Source organism: Diachasma alloeum, unplaced genomic scaffold (genome assembly GCF_001412515.2).
Source record: "Diachasma alloeum isolate Michigan unplaced genomic scaffold, Dall2.0 Dall_scaffold_00474, whole genome shotgun sequence".
Taxonomy (NCBI): domain Eukaryota; kingdom Metazoa; phylum Arthropoda; class Insecta; order Hymenoptera; family Braconidae; genus Diachasma; species Diachasma alloeum.
In genome coordinates, this window is record NW_021680607.1 from 68663 (window position 1) to 79590 (window position 10928).

Genomic DNA, 10928 nt, shown 5'->3' on the forward strand with positions numbered 1-10928 from the left:
CTTTTCACGTCAAATTATTCATCACGATAAAATCTATTGAATTGGATAATATGTCCAGCTAACTAGGGCGAGTCGTCCAGTAATTGACATTTTTCATTTTTGAGGTACAATTGATGTGAACACTAACGCTCGAAAAAATTGCGATAAGAAGTTGAAATTTTATAGGATTCTAACTCTCATTACATACAGACTGGTCTTTCAGGTGGGTGAAATCGAATGCGCGGTTTTTGAGACATTAATTTTCTTGTAAAAAATATATTGTTCAATATTTCAAAAAACGTTCATCCGATTTTAATTTTTTTCCCAAAATATTCGTCTCGATCTCTCCAATTTTTTTCAATATATATATACATTAAATATACTACGAACAGGGTAGAACTCCTATGCAGCAGAAGCCATGTAACTGTTACTTCATGTGTTAATAAGTTTTTTTCCCCTCCTATCAATTCCATTGGCACGGAGCTTGTGGATGGATCCGTAGCGCTTTAGATCTCAAAAATGAGAATTGACACTTCCTTTTAGACTCCCCGACTTAATCTGATCGATATTTTATAATGGAAATGAGCACAATTTGGTATTGAATGACCAATCATCCGTCCGATAACATCATTGATAAAGTGACGATGTGCCATTTTTAGAAAAACGACTTTGGTTCGGTGGCTCTCTGCCATGATGTGCTGAGTCGATCAACCCGAAATTTTTTTTTGTACAGACGCGAGACTCAATAAATTAGTAATCAAAATTTTATGGGGTTCATTCGAACTTTTTCGCGGATTCCGGGACATCCAAACAAATTTAAATAATGATAGTAATAATAATAATAATAATAAATATTAAAAAAAAAAACGATTGACACAAATCGAGATCAGAGAGGGATTGATTGATTGATTGAGTTTATTGCTGTACATTATGTTGTACAAAATTATGGTGGCGAAACCACTTCAGCTGGTATACAGTAAGTCGCAGTGAATATCACGGAGTAAACATTACATGCTAATAATAATAGATACCTAAAAAGCAGACTAAGAGGAGAAGGAGCAATATGCAACAGAAAGAGCAAGCTTCGGCGGGTCCTAAGCAAACGGGTGAATAGTAAGTGCGAAATGGTAACGATGAAAAAGGGAATAGTGTAAGAATAAGAAGGGATAGGAAGGCAGGGGCAGCAGAGGAAGGGAAAGTGATAAGAGGAGAGCAAAGGGTAGGAAAAGCATGAAGAGTTGTCCCTCAGATAATTCCGCACAGCTAATCCGAAAGACGACAGTGTGGGAAGGTCCCGCACTGTAGAGGGAATTGAGTTCCATAAATAAGCCCCAGACACGTGGAAGGAGGATCGCATGGCTTCAGTCCTGAAAGGCTTGATCATAAGGGGAGTCACCTCACCCCTCACCGGCCGCACAGCCCGACTGGCTACAAAAAAGTCAGCCAGATACACCGGCTGACCAAAGCGGAGGATCTTGTAAGTGAGGCACGCAAGGAAGTACTTCCTGCGCAGTAGTCGATCAGGGGGAACACCAAAGCCTGAATTAGGTATTTCCGCAGACCCAGAGTGGTACTGGCTCTAAAGAACCGAAGGCGGTACATGACAGAGTGAACCCTCTGCGTCACATGCGCCACATGTCCCTTCCAAGAGAGCTTGTTATCCAGAACCACTCCCAGGCTGCGCACGGAAGTATCAAACGGAATTGCAGAGCCACCAACGTTGACAGACAAACCGGGCAAGGAATGGACATCGTTAGCAGCATTGCTCATGCGGCGAATGGCATCCTCTAACTCCTCACGTGGAAAGGTCAGGTAAATCTGGAGATCATCAGCATATATCAGGTGCCGAACTCCGGACCCTAAGTTTACACCAACATCATTAATGAACAGAAGGAATAGCAGAGGACCTAGGACAGGTCCCTGCGGAACTCCCTTATTCAGACGACAGAAGGATGAACAGCCATTCGCCCCGCCTAGTGTAGCTTGCGAACGACCAACCAGATATGATGCAAGCCACCTCAGTGAAGAAGCTGAGAAGCCATAGCCTAACAGCTTCCGCAGCAGCAACACGTGACAAACGGAATCGAACGCCTTGCTGAAATCGAATAACAGCAGTATCGTCAGCTGCCGTCTATGAATACCCATTCTAATGTCGTCCATTGAATGGACGAAAACCCGTCTGCAGGGAGTCCAGAATGAAGCGCTCAGCAAGGAAGCCGGAGATTTGCTGGGAAGCAAGTTTCTCCAGCACGTTGGAGAGGAAACAGAGCAAGGCAATCGGCCTGAAGTCATTAGGTGACACAGGGTTTTTCACTTTGCCAAGCGCAACAATAAGGGACCTCCATTCAGAGGGAAAGCAGGACCGAGCGAAAGAGATGTTAAAGAGCATCACTAGATAAGGTGTTAGAATCGGCAGGGCAGCCACAACCACCGACCTGGGAACCATCAGTCCCTTTAGCTTCGGTAGAGAAGTGCCGAACAGTCTTCTGTACCTCATCAGCAGTGACTGGCCTCAAGGAGAAACCCACGGCAGGAGGGATGGCCCCTAGCTCAGCCGAGTCCAAGAACCCATCCAACGAAGGCTCCGTCTCGTCAAAGGACACTCCAGCAAAGCAACGATTCAAGACATCAGGATCGAAATCGGGTGTTGAGTCATTCCCAGTCACCACACCCAGCCTTCTGAGCTCCTTCCAGATAAGCGAAGGGTCAGGGAGAGGCTCCAGCCTTCGCTGGAAGAAAAGTTGACGTGTCGTCCCAACCTCACGATGAGCACGATCCCGAGCCGTACGATAGGTTAAGAGTGCCTGACGAGAGTGAGTACGTTTGTACACACGGTACAGGCGATCTCTCTCCGCTACAAGAGCAACGATCCCATCAGTAAACCACGGCTTGCGCTTCGAGGACTTCCTCACCGTCTTGAGCGGGACAGCAGCGTCCATAGCGACTCCAAGATTACCGCCCAAACATGCAGTCATTTCGTCTGGAGACGACAGGCCATCGAACACCGACCAGTCGCTCCCGGCAAGCTGCGACAATAGCACATCAAGATCCAGAGCAGCAAAATTCTTCCAAGTGAAGGGCAACTTCCCGGAACTGTTCCAGCTTCAGGTCCAGGACTTCGAACTATCCCAGGGAGAGGTCCAGGTTCAAGAACTGTTCCGGATGGAGGCACAGGGTTGGAAACTGTTCTAAGTGGAGGCCCAGGTTCGAGAACTGTTCTGGGTGCACCTCCAGGTCCGGAAACGGTTCCGGAACTTGGACCTCTACCTGGAACAGTTGGTGAACCTGGACCTCTCCTTGGGACAGTTCGCAGGACTGGACCTGAAGCTGGAACAGTTCTAGGAATTTTCCCCTCACCTGGAATAATTCCTAACACTTGAACTTAACCTGGAACTCCATCTGGACATCTGTCTTCATCGAACCCTTCACCTGGAGCTGGATTCCCCCCTCCCCCTGCCGATTCCTGGACCCCTGATTCTGCCCCTGATCTTCATCCTAAAAGAAAATTTCATAATCACCATTTTTCTCATTCAAAAACGATTGAGTTGAGAACCATTGGTCCAGTGGGCGGAGCAACGCTGTGACTGATCAACTTCAAAGTTGAAAAACTCGGTAGGGGTGCGTCGCACAGTAAAGTAGAACAGCAACTTTCGACCCCAAATTTCACTCTCTTTCCACACTCAAAATTAGAGTGCGCAGATACGGGACACCGTGTATTGAATTGAGCCAATCTTTTTCTTATCATCTACATTTCACTCCCTATCCCTAGAAAGATGTGGAAAGTTGTATTCCTGTTAACGACTGGAGAGGAACATCAAGGATATTCCATGCAGGAAATTTCCCAACCTTCCGGAATTTCTCTGGAAGAACTGGAACGAATCAAAGTCATCAAGGAAACTTGAGGAATCCATACTAGAGTGGAGATAAGTCAATTTCATAACCATTCAGAACCTTTAATGCCTACTCTTCGACTATATACAAAATATTGTTTGGTTCAAACCGTAGAATGTCAAAATTATTTAAAACTGGCACAGTGGGAAATGTACGATCCATTATATTCGACCCGGGGGTACACCTGTTAATACTAATTTTGAAAATTATAGCACTATTCTTAAGAAACATAAAAATACTTATTATGACAAAGTCATATCCACTAAAATAAGAAAAGATTTAATTGTTCTTTCTGAACAGAGTTTTTATACATTTGGTATAATGAATATCTTTGGAAAATCGAAAAAATACAAAACATAAATCTTGATGCTGGGTGCTTAAAAAGTTATTATGATCATCAATATAAATACTATGTATTCTTATGTAATCTAACCCAGCATGTAGATGCATTAATTCAACTTCGATTGAAATTATTTAATACTGTAATTCAGATAATCAATAATGCAGAAATCCCGTGACTTATGACCAGTTCAGATTGACTCTAGTACTCAAATTTTTGGAAGTTAGAGATGAAAGCGAAATTTCAGTCCCTATTAGAAAGGTCAAATTAGCTCAATTTCAAGGGGTCATTAAAATACGAACGATCGTAAAAAACGGAATATTCATCATTACAACAAGGATCCCGCTTGTCGAGAAAAAACCAAGGAATTTATATCAAGTATATTCACATCCAGTTGTGCAAAATCTGGGAAATAATACTCAAACTTTCGAGTGACTGTAGTCTGCATCATCGGCCGGCTGCACGACTGAGGTTTTTCCATGGTTTCCCTGGCAGTCCAATCCCGAATGGGGTGCAGTTGGGGACAAAATAAGTCGGCCCATGGTAACGCAGATAGGGAAGGGAACAAAATGTAAAAACCCGGGAGGGTATACATATGGAACCAAAAATAAAAATACTCAAGCTTTCGCTCAAGTAAAACCAACCGCCAAATATGTTGTATTATTCAATAAAAATACAATGTATTATTTCCTCGATCAAGAACAATTGGCTTCGTCAAAAATTTGTGGAAGTCCGTCAATTATCTATTCAGTTCAATCAACATTAACCTGTGAAATGCAATTATTTTTTTCTAAATATCTGAAGAATCCTCATATTAATTGTGACATAATCTTTACCGCAGTGAGAGATATTTGGACTCCATTGAACAGTCAAGGAAGTTCACTTTAAAATCTCACTAAACCAAGTCTCGGATATTTAACTTATCCAAATTTTACTGAGATACTAATCTTATCAGTAAAGGTAAAGTATCCTTGGGGCAAGACTGCAGTTTGGAAGTCAGTAATTTAACTGTTCAAATGGATAACTACGTAAATTCATCTTCCGTGAGTAATGATTTAATACCTTCACATTATCTGAATTTATCTGAAATATTTCCCGAGATCCATTTTCCCCATCCCCAAGGATTTAGGAGTATTCCTCCGAATTAAGGAACCTAGCTGGTATATTTCGGAAAATGTTTCCAAACATTATTAAACAAACTAGAGAGGTTCCTCCAGAATATTCCATTGGGACCGCTATATACCGATGGTGGCGTGGTGATCGCCCTGATAACATGGACGACCGATGGTTTACCCGTTTAAACTTGTTCAAACCCTCACATTGCAGCTGACAGTAGTAGTTCCTCTTCGACTCATTCGTTTCTGTATTGTTTTTTATTGTTGTACTGGAAGTCCCGATGTTATCATATTTTAAAGAAACTTGCGAATTGTAAAGTAATTGATTGAAGTACCAACGATAAACCATCGGACGGCGATTTCTTTTAGTGCAGGCGACACCCACTAGACATCGCAGCGATTTATAGCGTCCCCAATAAGAACGTGGATACCAATAATAGGTATTTCTCTCGGTTTGACAATATGACAGCCTTATATGTAATTTGTAGTTGTCCATTGTGTGTGGGAGCGCGGGAAGCAATGGAAACTGAAGAAGATCCATCAGAGAATCGTGCAACAAGACGGGCATATGTACCTACTGATTCCCCGTTTCGAGCCTCTGTGGTCCTTGTCACTACTGTAACGAGGCACATTATTTATTTCTTATTATTTTTCTACATATTTTTTCCCACTACACACTGCCCCCTAAAAGGTAAATCCCGCCACCGTTGGATACCCCTTCCCTCACTTTTCCCCTCATTGCCCCTCTATCCCTGCCCCTGGACATCACGAAGACATCAGCCGAAGGAAGACATCAGTTTCGGCCCCACCCGATCAATTCGAGAAGCCACCGCCCCCTGGAAATTCCCCATACTGGACCCCCGAATATTCAACACCTGCAATAATCCCTTGTGAGACATCCCTGGATTGTGGTCATCGTCACCACTCACCCGTGCTGATTGGTCCCGATTGCTCCCGAATTAAAAACCGAAGAACATCGACACCTGACGAACCCCCACGAATCGCGAAGGAAAAGAAAAGACCGTCACTCGTGCATTAGCTGCCCCGTGAGTCGCCACGTGCCCCGAAAGTAGTAATAGTGAATACAGTAAAATTCGCCCGGAAGTTATTTGGCGGATAAAAAGAGGACTTTTAATACGTCGAGCTCATCCTAGCTCTAGTATTGGTGCCCAGGAAACCCCGAGGTGGAAAGGAGGCTCTCCAGGAAAACGCCCTGGTATTTCGAAGGAGTGCAAGGCGCCGGTGGAATTCCACGTATTCACCAGAGTGAAGTCCCATCGTGAGTACGAGTTACCTCCCTCATTTTCCCTCTTGTCCCCACAATATTACCCTTCATACCCCCCAACAGTGAGCCTACACTCTTTTGTTTCTTCCCCATTCAGTTATTATTTTTATATTTAGTTGTATTCCCTCGACACGACTAGCTTCTCCCCTTTTTCCTGCATTAGAGTCACTCCCTTTTTACGTGTACAAAAGTTCCCTGGCCTCCCCCAATCCCTAGATCTCAGTAAAGGCCTTATTTACGCCTTTGACGATCCTAATTGTATTTAGAAAAGAATATAGATTATTATTCTCAAATTATCCCTTATTTGTCCCTTTTCTTGACTCGCCCTAATCATTTTTTCAGGAATTAGTATTATAGAATCTAGAAAACGGTCACACTACTGAGGGTGCTTATTCACATCCACCTCTTCTCAAGCTTGTAAATCCTTATATGGGACATTCCATGTCAACTCAGCCACCCCGGATTTTTTTTTGGCTGGAAAAAATCATTTGATAGTTGCATTTTGAACTACTATATATGGATAGTATTCGTGCCAAATTTCATTCCCCTATCATTTTTTGTTCCTGAGATAATGATGACAAAACTTGGAATTTTCCAAAAATTCATAATTTTTGAACGGCACATCCGATTTGAACGAATAAAAAAAGAAAATTTTTGTTTTTGTTAGTACTTTTGAGAAAAAAATACTCCAGAGCCGTGAATTAGCTTTTTCACTGATTTTTCAAGGAATTATTACGTTTCTAAGTAGTATAGTAGAGCAGGTTCTGGATCAAGTAAACTCTCGTGACCCATGTGACCCTTGATACGTCGACACCTGGTGGATGCTTCTATATGACCCTTATGACCCTTGATACGTCCACACCTGGTCGATGGTTCTAGAACGATGACATCATCGATGCGTCTCGGGTGACATCATCGGTGATATCGGTGAGTCATGAGGGGGGGGGGGCATGTTATCAATGACTCATGGGGGTGACATCATCGGTGAGTCATGGTGGATGATTCATTCATGGCCTCTGACATCGTGATGAATCATCATTCCCATAAATGAAAAAAAAAATGAGTCCAATGCTATCATTGTTTTTTTAGAAGGTTCTAGATTGTTCTAGAAACCTCTGAGTATGACATCATCACTATGATGAGCTATGTTATAAGTGGCGCTGTCGGTATATAAACCGAGTCGTTCGCTCGCTATTTATCACTCGAACTCCACTCGAGCTCTCACCAATTCTCCCGCTGAGTCTATCTTGATTGATATGAATCCTGAACGAGTTTCGTGTGAGCAGCAGAAGATTTTTCAAGAAAATCTGACTAATGAAGATATCATTCTTGACAGGTACTTCAATAAGAACTGTTTTGCATATGCAAAGGAAATTATTGCTGATTTATATAGTTTGTGGGACAATTATGACTCGGTGAAGTCCAGACGGAGTGGAGAGGAAACTAATGGTTCCTACTGCATCATCAGACGGGAAGAGCTCTTGGATATCATCCACTTCATTGAAGGTCTACAAAAATTGAAGAAGTTCTGTGAGAAGCTGATAGAAAGAATAGCAGACGCAGAGAATGAAATGAGTCAGTTATCTGTTGATGAAATTTTATCGTTATGCTCAATCCCACCATATTGTCTAACTGAAAATGATGTGATCACCAGAGTTATGATTCGCGCGCCGTGCGACTTCCCACCAATGGATGAGTTTGTTCAGGAAATTCGTCAATACAGAGAAATGTGCACTAAACTCAAAAACGGAAAAATACCATCATGTTACCATTGCGCGATGTTGGATGAGAACATCAAACTCATCATCCATTCATTTCAAGAATTGCATAAGGTCATAAAACTTCTCAGCTAAGATTATCAGATGTTTTTCCCTCTTGTTGGTTATGAAGACATCGACTTAGATTAAATAAGAAGAGAATTATTGTAATGAGTGATGAGAAGAACATGAAGACGGTTACATTCCAATTGGAACCTCAAGTGCACTCGATGGTGCATTGGGACTATGCCTATCGATCTGCACACCATGGCCCATGGGAAGAAATGGGTCGAGACCGTGTTCGCTTCAAACGCCGGATAAGTTTGTGTGAGAGTATTTTCAATCATGTATTGTCAGAACAACACAGACAGATTGTATTCAATACTCGATTTAAGAATTAATTACAGTACTTATAGAGTAATTGTAAAAAAGGATAGATAAAATAATAAAACATTCTTTTTTTTTAATAAAAAAATTGCATTTATTCATTTAGTTATAATGTACCTCCACCGGATCAAGTAGAGAATCTGAAGAACTGGACAGAGAAGAATTTAAAACTTTTGAATAAATATCTCCGGAGAGTAAAATCAAGTGGTGAAAAAAGTGGGATTCAAGCAACGATCGCAGAATTATTATGGTTTAGGGAAGCTTTCAAGTTGCATTTGAAGCATGGTAGTGGGACAAAGAGAAAAAAAATCAGCGAGGAAGATTTCAAACCGAGTACAATGGAAGGATCTACAATCGGCATTCAGAGGCCGTATTAGAACAGGAGCTGTAATCAATTCAACTCACAAAGACATCAAATCATTTTACCGACGTCGGTGGCCGAAGCGGCTAGGTGCGAGCCTAGTGTGCAAAAGGTTGTGAGTTCGATTCCCCGAGGAACCGAGTTTTTCAACCGGAGGCTCCGGCGAGCGGGAGGTCGCTAATATAGTGACCGCCTGTACCGGCATGGGTTTTCTGTGGTTTCCCATGCTACTCCTATGTTCTCTAGGAGTGCGAATGCGGTGCAGTGTAGAATCTACAGCCGCATGCATAGGGTTGGATAGGGCCGATTAGCCAATCAGAGGGCAGAAAGGGCCGGAATATAAAAAAAAAAAAAAATGATTTCTACAGGATTGTAAGGTACTAGTTCTTTCACATTTGAAGAATATTTTAGCTGATGAGGGGCCTTTGAGAGTGAACTGTGTGCTCTCATGCAAATTCTCTATTGTACGATCAGATGATGTTCAAGATGAAACGAAACACTTCATTACAAAAAATCAGGTGATTCTCCAAGCAACTGATTTGAATGATTGGTTTAAAGAATCTGTCTTCGATAATGTTATTGTGAAACAAGAAGACTTTCAAGAGATTGGTTCTGGTTGGACATTAACGGAAATCATCAACTTGATGGTCAATATCAATAGATATGAACCTCTCAAAGGTGAAGCCCCAACATTCATCGAGTTACCGAAGGATATTCAAGCTAAGAAAGCAGTTGTTAATATAAAAAATAGTGATCAGTTTTGTTTCTTGTGGTAAGTTACAGCAGCTTTACATCCAACGCTAGTGAACGTAACTCTACCAAGTTCCTACCCTCATTTTCGTAATGTGCTCAAATATGAGGGACTCGATTTTCCAATGAAACTCAAAGGTATATCCAAGTTTGAGGAGATGAATGATCTGAAGATCCATGTTTATGGGATTGAACCATGCGGTCGTAAGAACTCAATCTTCCCTGTATATTTGAGCAAGAGAATCATCGATCGAGAGACAATCCACCTACTAATGTTTGAAAATAATCAGGATGAATCAGACAAATCACTTTTTCATTTCGCATAGATCCGTAATTTGTCACGTCTGGTTAACTCTCAGATCTCTAAACGCAGAGGTTTCACATGGTTATGTGATCGATGTCTCTGTCACTTTAGACATCATCACTCGTTTGAGAAACACAAAGAAGATTGTATGAACTTGAATAAAGTACGGATGATAATGCCTCAAGAGAAGGATAAAATGCTTAGCTTCGAAAATTTCAAACATGCTGAAGCTGTACCATTTGTTGTCTATGCAGACTTAGAGTATATCATAGACTCAACAGAAGATGATCATCATATTCCCCATAGTGCTGCATTCTACGTGAAATGTGCTTTCGATGATTCACTATTGGAATTTAAAATCCATCGAGATGTCAATTGTATTGAGTGGTTCACAACAGATATGACATCGTTGGCGTATAAAGTAGATGACCATTTGAGGAACAATATGAAAATGGAAACATTGACAGATCAACAAATGAATGACTTCCAAACTGCATCGATATGTCATATCTGTAAGAAACACTTCATCAAAAGCGATAAGGTTCGAGATCATAATCATCTAACAGGAAAATATCGTGGAGCTGGGCATAACAGTTGCAATTTAACTTATCAAGATTCTCACACCATTCCGATCGTATGACGGAATGATCATAAGCAGATAATCAAGAAATATCAGCGGCGGAACGTGAAAATCTGAGGTGTTGAGTATGAGTAAGAGATTTGGAGGGGAGGGGGGGGGGGGGATTGGGGGGGGGGGGG